The following is a 12320-nucleotide window of genomic DNA, read 5'->3' on the forward strand; positions in this document are numbered from 1 at the left end:
CTCGCTTCAGCCTTGACCTAATTCTCATTCGGCTTCCTGTCTATGTGTAGATGAGAGATACAGGCCAGCCGTGGACTTCCGATTCAATTTCATAGCCATCACCTTAGATGGATGGTCTCTCTCCTGATCTAGTGGCCAAAAGCCTAGTCACCTTAATCAAGTGCCATCGCGGGAGCAGCTTATGCAGTGGAGGCTTCTGCCACCTTGGTGTTGGGCTGTCCTTTAAATGCGATGGTCCGTCGTCATGGAGGGTGTTTGATGCTCCCCGAAAATGCACAGCTCTTACCAACAAGCAACCTTACTGTCCAGCTCACACATCTCCATTCATCACTGTAATGTCTGAGTTCTGATATTCTTCTCCCATAAGTTAAAGAAGGGGTGATTCATGACCACGTAAATCTCTAGCTATGACCCGTCTACACTCAGAATAGGCTTGGTAGATATGCTGTTGGAGAACACAGTCTTATTGCACGTTGTATCTTCAGACTGAAACGGGAAAATATGCTGCAGCAGATCTTACTTCCAGAAGCTGACTTCCTGCCCGGGGCGAGACCCCCTCTGCCCCCCAAGGGCAGAACCCACTGAACCCTCCAGAGCCTGGCGTTAGCTAGAGATCCGTAAATATGCAGGCGAGATGCCCTTTCGGGGTAGTGCCCGATTGCGGAACGCTCTGGAACTACAAGTCTCCCTGAGCTGATCGGGCACGCCGCCTAAGACGCTCAGCGAAGCAGAGAAGCTCAGCGTGCTGGAAAGCCTGCTGCAGAGATGTCCGTTCCACGAGCGAGTGCTCGTAGAAGGCTGGGTGCTGCGAGTGGGTGCCATGAGTGGGCGCTCACAGCTTGCACGGAGGCTAAAATAAAATAAAATAAAATAAAATAAAGCGCCTCGGCTGACCGCGATGCCAGGCAGGCAGCCCTCACCGAGAGCCTGACTGCGTCTTTGGAGAGGTTGGAAGAGGCCGTGACACAATGCCTGCAGCCAGCTCCATTGGAAAACAGGTGCATTTCTGTTTGGGCGTGTGTCTGTTTCCCAGAAGCCTCCAGAACTCCCCTCCGCAGTTAGGGTTCGGGTTCTCAGTCAAGGTCTAGTTCTGCTCTCTGGGTTGCGTCCTCCAATGATATCATTTCCCTAAAGGAGAAATGTATGGGCCAAATAGGCCATGAGTGACGTCAGGACCCGATCGGAAGGAGGCTCCACTTACCAAGATGACAAGTCCCTGTCCAGCTTACGGGTGGCAGCCCGTCTGCTGCTGTGTCACCAGTCTAATACCAGTCACGGGAGGCCACCCAGCGATTCATCTATAGCCAAACTACAGCCTATTCACCAGGGTTCTTCAAAGTTACCAGGATTCTTTTTGTTTAAGACGTAGAAATCTATCAGAAAACGTACCGACCAAGGCCGGGCAAAGAAAGAGGTTGTTCAGCTCGAGTAGCGTCGAACAGGGTGCCGGGAGTGGGGTGCGGGGTGGGGGGGTCTCCAAACAGAAATCTAGGTGTTGTGGCAGAAAGGATGGACACCAAAAATTATTACCAGACCATAGCCTGGGGGCCAAATGCCGCCTGTCCCCTGTTCACTGTGCTCTTGAGCTAAGAAGAGTTTTCACATTTTTAAATTATTGGGGGGAAAAATCAAATTTTGTGACACATGAAAATTATATAAAACTCAAAATCGGTGTCCACAGCACAAGCCTTTTCAGGATGACAGTCTTGCTCGATTGTCTACGTCTGTGGTGGCTTTCAGGCGACACCGAGGGGCATCGTAATAAAGGCTGATCGTGGGGCACATGAAGCTGAAGTAAACCTGTGCATGTTTTGGCTCTTTAGGGAAAAACTTTGCCTTCCCTGGGCTGGACCGTCTCAATTAGCTTAAGCAAAAACAACAAAATAATACAAAACAAAACAAAAAACGGAAAAGGCGTCGCTGGCTCACCTAACTGGGAATTTCGGGGGTGGACGTGTTTGCAGGCCTGGCTGGAGCCAGAGGCCTCGGGTTGTGGTCGCCAAGGGTTTTGCCTCTGTCTCTCTTTCTCCTCTGCAGTCCCTCAGCTCTGCTTTCTTCCGGGTTCGGCTTCTTGTCAGAATGCTCCACGAGCAGCTCTAGACCTCCATGGTCACCGCAGCTCGTGACACCCCAAGAGCGACAGCAAAACCCCACGGGAGGAATCCGACAGCTCGTTGGTGGGACGAATCGCCTGACCTGAGGGGGCAGGATTCTGACCCGTCAGCCTGGGTCCTGTGCTCACGCTTGTATATCTGGAGTCCCTAGAGCAAGGGACAGGTCGCCTCACGCGTGGGTAGTGGGACATTCCCCAAAAGAAAAAGATGCCAGCGGACAAAAAGCACCAGATGCTTACTGAAAACCCACTCTTCGTGTTTTTTAAAAGCTTATTTTTTTTTCGGTTTCGTTTCGGTAAATAATAGTCAAAACACTGAATTTATTTCAATAAACTTGTTCCTAAAAGTATTTCTTTCAGGAGGTGCATCTGGTGAAAATGTGCTGAGTGTCGCGCATTTCAGAGTGGGGTAAAACCGTTCAGGGTCCTCTCTGTGATGAGTGAGGAGTTGGCATCGTAAAGTAGGTTTTTTTTTTTTTCCTTTTTCCGGAAGTGGGTTCAAGGGAATCCAGGTCTGTTTATCCGGTCCAAGTGAGAAACCAAAGAGACGTTTTCAGAGCAAACAGCTTTGCAGAGAGAACAGTTTCGGAGCAGTGGGATCTCGTGTTGGTGGAAAACGCATAAGGCCCGAAAGCCTGATGGAACTTGTCAACACGTTTAATTCTACATCTGTTGTTGATCACACGGTGAGACTTGTTAATATGTTTATGATCATGTCACCACAATGGAAAACACCAAGTTAAATTGTCATGTCTAGTCAGGTAGGGCACCAGGTCCTTCATGTATATTTGATGACAAACAATTGCACTAAAACGCGGCTGGGTTATTTCACTCACGTTAACTCGCAGAACGCCTGTGTTTGGTTTTGTTATTCTTCGAGCCCCGGGCATATGCGAGGAGAAGAATTCAAGACGTTTAAGCCCAGAAAGCGGTCTAATAATTAGCTCCCCCGTTAAGGAAACATCAGTTTCGCGAGAAGTGCCAGCTAGCGATTCAGGGCTGTCATGTCTCATCTGGTTACAAGTGAACAGAAAAGCCGGCTTTTGGGGGTGGAATGTTCCAGACTTGCTGAGCACTGCCGGTTAAAATCGAGCAGATCCTGGACGCTCGGACTCTCCCGTCGTCCTGGGATTCCTGTCAACTCCGAAGCAAACCTTCCCGAAACAACAGATCGAAGTGGCATCGTGTCCCCATCCCCCTCCCTCCCGCCGGTTTGCCCGCGTGCCTTCCCGATGACATGTAGCTGCCACGTGGTAGAGCCTATCGGGTGGAGCGGGGGCTCTGGCCTCAAATGGTGCAGGCTCCCGCCAAATCAGTAAACAAGCTCCGTTTAAAGGGACCGAAGAAAGCTGCACATAGAGTCGCACGGCCAAGCGCCGTCGCTAGGCGGGCTTCGTGGGACTTGAGGTCCCACAGGCCGCAGCCCTTCCCGGCCTCCGAGGGACCGCGTCTGGTCCCCTTTGTGCACCCACGGCCCAGCAGGGTGCCCAGCACACAGCAGGCAGCACATGAGTGAACACACAACACACCCTCCCCTTCCACGCACCCGTCGGCTCCGTCTCCTTAGAGCCTCGCACACGTCTTAGCTTCCACACTCAGTGCTTGGTCCTTGACAGCAGCACTTACGAGGGACGCGGACACAGTGCCTTTCCTGAAATCTCTCTTCTGAAGTGAACCCATGACATTGATGACATCTGAACTGTTTTACCTGTAGAAAGCGGAGCACGTGTCTGTGGAGCGGTATTCTGATTCCTTCTCCATAATGGCTTATTTTCTCATGAAATCCCGAGTCGAGATACCCCCTGGTGTTCGGGCTATTTTATTTATGAATGAGCTTTACCTTAATGTCTACCGACTACAAGATCGAGTGAGGAAAACCTCTCTGAATGATGATACCCAGGTGGACAATGAATATCCTGATGAGACGAATACGAGGAATGTACTTGACTATGGGCAGAAAATAAGAAATAACAGACCGCAAAATGGACATCCATAAAAACAACCCAGGTGGCGGACGTCATGGCCCAGAGAGGAAAAACCAAAACCAGAAGAAAAGTTTCACAAGGTGTCACAGCGAAATGTCACACAGGGGCTTCCTGCCGTCTGGAGCCGCATAACAAAGTTCTTAGCTTCTCGAACGTAAACTCAACGAGATTGGGGCACAGTCCAATATCGGCCTCCATGTCACACCTACCACAGTGCCCGGCAAAGAGTAGGCGCTTCATAAATATTTGATGGATAGATAAGTGATTTGTAGAGTCAACAGCCCCAGTCTCAAACTCGGCTCAGCCTTGATGTTGGATTATTAAAAATGTGAAGACAGAGACGCACCCAGAGTAACTAAGCCTCGGGGGGAAACGTGTTACTTTTTGTATTTCCGTATTTTCCAGTGTTTCTCTCGTGTGTGGTCTTTTCCATGGTCTCAGACTCAGTTCTTTGCTACATAAAAAGTATTTGCAGATACTTTCGAAAGCAGGGCTTAGGGAGCATGACTCCCCTTTGAAGACCCGTGTAGACTTAGGGTAGCATGAACACACACTTTGAATAATTATGTTTTTTGTTTCTTAGATTTGTGTAACACCTTCCCACTAGAGAATATTGTTTTGATTTGAGAATTTCCACATTTTCCGTAAACAGAGAAAACGATTCTCCTTTGTGGCAAGGACTTGAAAAAAGAATAATTTGCAAACAGTCCTCATTAAGACAGCAAACTTCGGCTGTGTCCCAAGAGCGTCTCTGAGCATCTTGCAGCAAACCCCATCTGTTTTCGACTGTTGGTGTAACAGTTAAAGTAATCTTTTAACTTAATCCGTAGCAACAAGCTAATTTAGCAGGCATGCTAAGACGATATGTTTTTCTGAAAGTCGGCTTGTCATGTTTGACTAAGAAAAACGGTAAAGGAGGATGTAGCCGTTAAAACTAATGTTTACCTTTACGGTTAATATCTGTAACAGTAAAGAAAGAACCATCATAAACAGATGATTTAAAAGGGATAACATGCTCTTAAATGCTCATTTCATGTGAAATGGCCCAGAGCTTAAATTTATCGTCAGTGAAATAATACGCCCGGGCTCCCTAGGGCTCCTGGTACTAGGCTGGACCCAAAGAGGAATGTCGTGAACTTCCTCCTTCTTGTCTGACCTGCCCCCATAAAGCATGAGGGTGACTAAGCACCGAGAAAGCATACTGCCATTTTTCAAGCTGACCGAGCATTTAATGTAAACAAACTTGGCAGTTCTTTGCCTGTCTGTGGGTAAAACCTTGCCAGAGTGTTTCATGTGGGCGAGAGTTTGGACATCATCTTTACTGTCTGCCTTCAACGTTATCTTAGGGCTATAAATTTAAGGTATGCGAGTATGTGCCGGACAGGGACGACGTGCACAGCCAAGCGGAATACGACAAGTGGAAGAAGATGGATTGTTTGAATCGTTGCCGATTTCACAAAAGGATTTCAGGCAGAACGTTCGTTGACCTCATTTAAAAACGGAACGAATAAGGCTCACGTCGCCCATTTCCAAAAGCCCTGAGAATCGAATGGCATAATTAGGTGTACAGTATGTATGCCCAGTACTGTACAAAGGCAGGACTTCTTAACGGTATCTGTAATTAAATGATACTAATTAAATAAGGCTAACTAAGGTTTTTAAAAGTCTTTTTAACTGGATTATTTTAACTCCTCAATTGCAGAGCCGGAGCTCAGGTTGCCCTGGCGATTTTGGCGTTTGAGGATATTTCTCGGGGACTGTATTTAGGTTAGATGATTTAAGCTCAAAGTATCATTCTGACTGAAATAGTAGGATGTTTATTAGATGGCAAAACACGCAGCCCCGTGTTTCGGGGGCTCATCAGAATATTCCTGAACCTTTTTCTCTATCTGCTCTCGGAACCTCAGACACAATTCCACGCGAAGGAGAAGGGGCGGTCCCTTCCCGCGACTTCAAAGGGGGCGACGGACTCTTTCTCTGGGGACTGCTTCATGTCCCCAGAGAAGAATGGTGGCACACGCCCAGCCAGTGCCCGCGAGAACAGGTGCAGACAAACCAGGCTGTCACCCTGGATGTGGAGCAGGGCCCGTGAGCGGAATGGGGACTCTGCCAGAAAGGGGGGTGGGACGTGGGCACCGGGGGACGAGCCGACAGAATGCGCCGCACAGGACTCTGGCTCCTTAGGCCTCTGCTCATGAAATTCTAATTTACCCAGTTGATTTTCTCGTCATTTTAATTAACTCATGAGTTGGCTATTTCTCAGAGAAGTGGCTCCTTCTTGGACTTCAGCTCATGCTGTCTGGATGTCACAGTTGAGTCCCCCTCACACAGAGACAAGGCCGACTCCTCACGTGGCATCCAGACTCCCCGCAACGTCGTGTCTGGCGGACGAGCTGTGGGACGCTTGTCCACGAGACGTGTCTTTCCCCGGGGGCCCGTCCTCTCCAATGTCCGCTCCTCAGTGTCCGGTTCCAACCCCGTCACCCTCCGATAAGGTCAGCGAGGCTTCCTGCCTCCTCCGTAGACAGAAGCTGTTTCGTTCCCTAGAAGCCCTCACTCGCGCGACCGGTAAAGGGCTGAGCGCGTCTGCCCCCACGACAGTGATCTGTGCAAATGTCCTGTCACCCTCCTGTACCGTGAGCTCCTGAAGGCAGGAACTGCGTTCCATTCATCTTAAAACTTCTGACCGGGAGCAGCGCCTAGGCCGTTACTCGGTAAACATTCGCAAAAATGAAGGGGGTCATTCGTTTGTTCTGTCTGTGGCCAGCGGACCTTGGTGTCGCTCACTGGCCTCCCATTAGCTCCGCGTGTGGCTTTTCTGGAGATTCCGTAACGAATTACACAGACTCAGCGGCTTCACATACCAGACATTTATTGTCTCCCAGTTCTGGCACCAGAAGTCTGAAACCGGGGTGTCGGCAAGGCTGCTCTCCCTGGGGGGTTCGGGGCGAGGTCATTCTTTGCCTGTTCTGCCTCCTGGTGGCTGCCCAGCATCCCTTGGCTTGTGGCCACATCACTCCTTCCGTGTGACTGGTGTCGACAAGCCCGCCGGCCCGCCAGCTCCTGAAGACACAGAGCAGTCATGTCCAGGACGCAGGTACCACTTGACGGCGACGAGAATGATGGCTCCTGGTTTATGCGTCTAGCACGCCGGAGAGTGTGCCGTTATTTTAGCACGGACTCTTTCTGCTCGGGGGAAACTGTTCGCTGTGACACAGGGCGCCGTGTGCAGCCTCACGCGTCCTGGTCCATCTCGTGTCTCCCGATGGCACCGTTTTGTCTCGCGCTTACCTGAGCGCCGTGCCGTCTCGGTGCAGTGATGCGCCGCCTGGCTTGTCGCCCGGGGGCAGGGGGCTGAACCACACGGAGGCGAGTGTGAGTCGCTCTGATGTTTGCACAAGGACGAAACCGCCCGACAGTGCATTTCTCGGCACGCGTCCCCGTTGCTAAGCGGGACGTGACTGAATTCCCATCCTGTAGCATCCCGCTCCCTGGACACCCCCTCTCCACAGCACGCACCCCCATCTGCCCCACTCCTTAGCTTACGCCGCTGTGCCCTGCGTGGACCCCCCTGCCGCCTTCTTTCCACAGGTAGAAACTTCCTATTTCCACACGTCCAAGGCTTGTCTTCCTCCCTCCGAGGTTTTCCTTACTGGCTCTTTCTCAGCATCATGGTCGCAACTCGCTACGTCATCAGCTCCCCTTACGCTGTCTCTGTGTTGTCACTTCTGTCCACTTTCTAACTCCCGTCCGACTGTCTATTGTAACGCTCGGCGCTTCGTGATGAGAAATCTTCTTCTTGCTACATGAATGCTCGTGAAGCCCAGGAACCAGGGTCTGTAAACAAAAGCAGGAAAAAGCCGTCCGGCCGCCCTGAGACCAGCAGAGCCAGCGGAGAGTCCCCTCGCATGAGCCCTGCCCCCTGAACCACCAGCTCGATGTCGGGGGGAGGGGGGACGTGAAGGCCAGCAAGCCTTCTCTCTCGCATGTCTTTACAAAGCATCGATTCGACTTTTTCTCATTTTCTTTTTTTATCACTGTGATTTGGGTGCTAGGTCCCTGCCACCACTTTAGGGTGGTCCTCTATCCTAGGGCAATAACCTGCCATCGTTTTTTTTCTGTTTTTTTTTGTTTGTTTTTTTTTTCCTGGAACAATGCCCACATCTGCTCAAAAAAGTAATGCTCGCCCTGCACCACCTGTTGGGCAAGGGGTGAGGTGACCTCATGCAAACCAACGCGCGTGAAAGGGGGAGCGTACGGGGCGGGGGGAGATCCACGCACGTTTATTTCTCAAGCCAAGACGTTCAGGGACAAGGGGCGTTGGGAAGCTGTAGTTTTCCCGCTGCAGAGCGGAAGAACCTTTTCTGGAGCTTATGAAAAACAGTTGCTGAGCCTCGACCCAGACCCAGTTCGCGAGAACACGTGGGGAGGAGAGAAGGGAGCAAGCATCGACGCGTCACATTTTTAAGGGACATCAGGGCGTTTTTATCCGGCAGGACTGAAGACCGCGTTTTAAGGAACAGCGTGAGTTTCGGAGACGGAGAAACCCATTTCGGTCACATGCTGGCTGCGTGGACGGAGCCACGTCGAGCCTCAGTTTTCCATCCAAGAGAACCGATGTCGACCCGTCTCGTGAAGCCGTCGGGGAGTTGAAAGCGATAGAGCCTGTGCGCTGTCTGGCACGGGGTATCTTTGGGGAGATGTACAGTTTCGACACGTTAGAAACGGTGATACGTGGCTCTGGCTAAAAGAATCCTCCATCTGGCGCGATGCCAGTGGGCGGAGTCCCTTTGCCGGGAGAAGGTCCAAATGTCTGTTCGTTTGCGGCGACGCAGGAGCATCCTGTGTCACAGCACTGACCGCGGGGGAAGGTAATCTGCTTATTGTCAGCATCGCTTTCCACTGTTTCCTTCTTCTTCCTTTTCATGGAAATAATAGAGCCGAGAATCAGTTTCAAGACCGACAGTAAACATGTTCAGCACCATACTGGTTCAGGACGGTCATTTTTTTTTTTTTTTTTAATAATATAGAACTAAGGGGATATTTGAGAAGAGCACGAAAGTCTTCTAAGAAAGCTAAATCCAAAAGTTAAAAAAAAAAAAAAATCCAAAGCCACTCTCCTTTATAACCGATGAGGAGCCGATTGTGACATGTCTTTATGTGAGCCATTCAATCTGTAATAATGCCTCATTGTGAGACAGTAATACACAAAACCTAACGCTCGAAACATTGGTAAATTTGAGAGAGGTTGAAATTCTTTAGAAAAGTAAGACAGGTTTAACTTCAAATAGTTTCCCCCTATTACATTTAATGTGACAATATTTTCCAAAATTCAATATATAATCTATTTTCATGCATATCACTTTTATAAAACATGGCATAGTTGGATTTAATTTTTTGGTTCACGCGGTCTCTTGAATAGCAAACTACATTTTTACCCTCTGTCAGATATAGTGGAATTTTCTCTTATTTTATGTCTCTTGCTATAATCTTCAAGTTGCAAATATTTGCCATTTTTCTGTATGCGGTCTTGAGCTTCATCATTAGCCATCTCAGGCTGAGGGACCACAATGTTTTCAGCTCATCTTCATAGGAAGCCACTGTCCCTTGGGCCATTTTAATTACTTCCCTGGACTATTTCCATTATGATTTTTTTTTAATGAAGTGACAGAATGCGATACCTTCATTTTGCTTTTCAATGCGTTTTGACAAAATCTTTACCCAACAGATTATTTCTTCAATATTAAAGAAAACTAATTACATTTATTTCACAAGTTGAAGTATAAATAGCAAAAATGAATTAAAGCCATTCAATTGCATATTTTCAGAGCTTGCTTCTTGGTTAAGATATTCAGCCTGCATAACAAACCGAATCTGAATATCAATTCATAAATGAAGAATATTAGAGCTGAAAAAGACCTTATAGGTCATCTGAGCCCTATTTTTTATAGGAAAAATAAATTTAAAATTTCGGCATATCCTTTTTGCCATTTATTTTCTTAAGCCTCACTGTTTACAGATATCTTAGATTAGCTGTTAACAGTACATCTCCATCAAGAGAGCTACGAGTTTTTGGCTTTCCCCAAATTGTCACTACTTTTGCATTGTTTCATATTATTAATCTTCAGAAATACATTTTCTCAGTTTAATAACTGTATCTGATAGTTACATATTCTGACAGCAGATGTCATTCACCTTCGCCAGTATTCGCATAGCTATCGAAATGAGTAAAATATAATTTAAGTAACAAATATCATGATAGCTTAGAGACGACAAATGAAACATAACTTAAATGTTTTAAAAATAGGCCTTTCCTCATGATAAAACTAGTATTTGTTCATTTTGGAAAGTTAGGATAATACACCACAGAAAAGAGAAGAAAATAAATTTCTAAGAATAATTCTATCAACTTAAAAAATAAAATATATATTTATAAATGTATATGTTACATAGATACTTATATATGTATATATTACATATGTAGGTAGGTTAAGATGGACATGTAGAAATATATTTGTCCAATATTTTTGTGTACTTATGCACAAATTAAAAATATTTTTGACTTTAAAAAGTTGATACGTGTGTATCTTGACTTATTGACAGACACTTTTTTTGAGTTACAATGGACCACAGTTTTAGATACTAGTATCTAAATTTAAATAACTAGAGGTCAGAACTGAATTTTCCCTGTTGTAATAGGGAATTAAATTCTTGACTAAGGGCCAGGTGTCCATTTGGTTACATAAATAGTTACAAGTGTCATATTCTAACCAACTAGAAAAAAGTGCATCCAAACACTTGTCGTATGACCCTCTCCTGCATCTCTGCTTTACATAAGGAGACATTGTGGAGCGATTTTGTGGAGTGAATGTCATACAATGGAGAAATAACATGAACAAAGGGAATGTAGTTTTATATTACCAGCCCCCTAATATTTGAGGCTACCGACCCAGACTCACAGTCCACGGGAATCCTTAATATTTTATCAGCTTTTCTCGCCATCATCCTTGGATCTCAGTCTTCCTGTGTGTGTGTGCGTGTGTGTGTGTGTGCGCGCGCGCGTGCGTGCGTTTTCTTTTTACGTTTTTCTGAAGTATCTGCTCACGCACTTTTTCTGTGGAGGCATGAAAGGTAGTTTACTCTTAGCTCGCCTTTCAGGTCCCCCAAATACCTTTGTATCCCTTTCTCTTTCTGTCGTCACTTACAGGGGGCAGTTTCCAGTAAGTTCTTCTCACAACGTGGGGCGGAGCTGATTTCACAGTGTTCTAGCGTGCACAGATGGCAAAGGGAAACCCCACGCCCACTGTCTGAAAGAGACCAGGTTTTCTGTGAGCTTTCCTGACGTTTCTCCTTGTTTTCAGAATTAAGACCATTTACGAGCATAGCCATTCTCTTGTTCAGAATGGACATGTATGTTTAACTCAGATCATTTTTTCTTTTTTGAGTTAAAAATGACAGTGTCTATTATTTAATTATTTCTGACGTCGTTGTCGGCTCTGATTTTTTGCTTCCGGAATTCCGATTCCTACATATTCGAACGTCGGGGTTATTCTCCCATATGTCTGAAATTTTCATTGCTGTTTCGTCTTTCGGGCACATTGTTTAGTCGTTCTGAGCTTCCGTTTTCTCATCTATAGAATGGGGATAATAACAGTATCTTATTACACCTATAAAAAGTCCGTGATCACTCTAGTATCATTTCCCTCTGTTGCTAATATCAAAAGGATCTAAACATATTTGAAAAATAACTAACTAAATAATGGTATTAGAAATAAAGAGAATACTATGTATGTAATGACAAAAAAATATAGATAACTTATGAAGAAAAACAAATAGGGTCCAAACATAAATGAGATAGTTACGCTCTGCGGAATGTAACACACTTTTCAGTGGATTTTATTCTGAATCCGATGTTACCCTCCCTTTTTTCTCTCTCACTGTCTTTCCTTTCTTCCTTTCATTCCTTGTCTCTTTCCTTCCAAGAGGAAAGAATTGCTAGTTCATTTTATCCATATGAACTGATTTATCCTTAAGTTGGAAGAATGAAAAGCAGCCCTAAAGTGACCTTAAAATGACTCACGAGACACACAGGGAGTTGAATGGAACCCAAGGACATTATTCATCCATAAGTCCGACATTATTCATGATAATCCGAGGCCTTTGCGTGTATGATTTGTGTGCAAGTTGTGTTAATTATACATGGCGTTGAGAAAAATACTTTT

The sequence above is a fragment of the Pteropus vampyrus genome, unplaced genomic scaffold (assembly GCF_000151845.1).
Source record: "Pteropus vampyrus isolate Shadow unplaced genomic scaffold, Pvam_2.0 Scaffold131, whole genome shotgun sequence".
In the NCBI taxonomy this organism is placed as follows: Eukaryota; Metazoa; Chordata; class Mammalia; order Chiroptera; family Pteropodidae; genus Pteropus; species Pteropus vampyrus.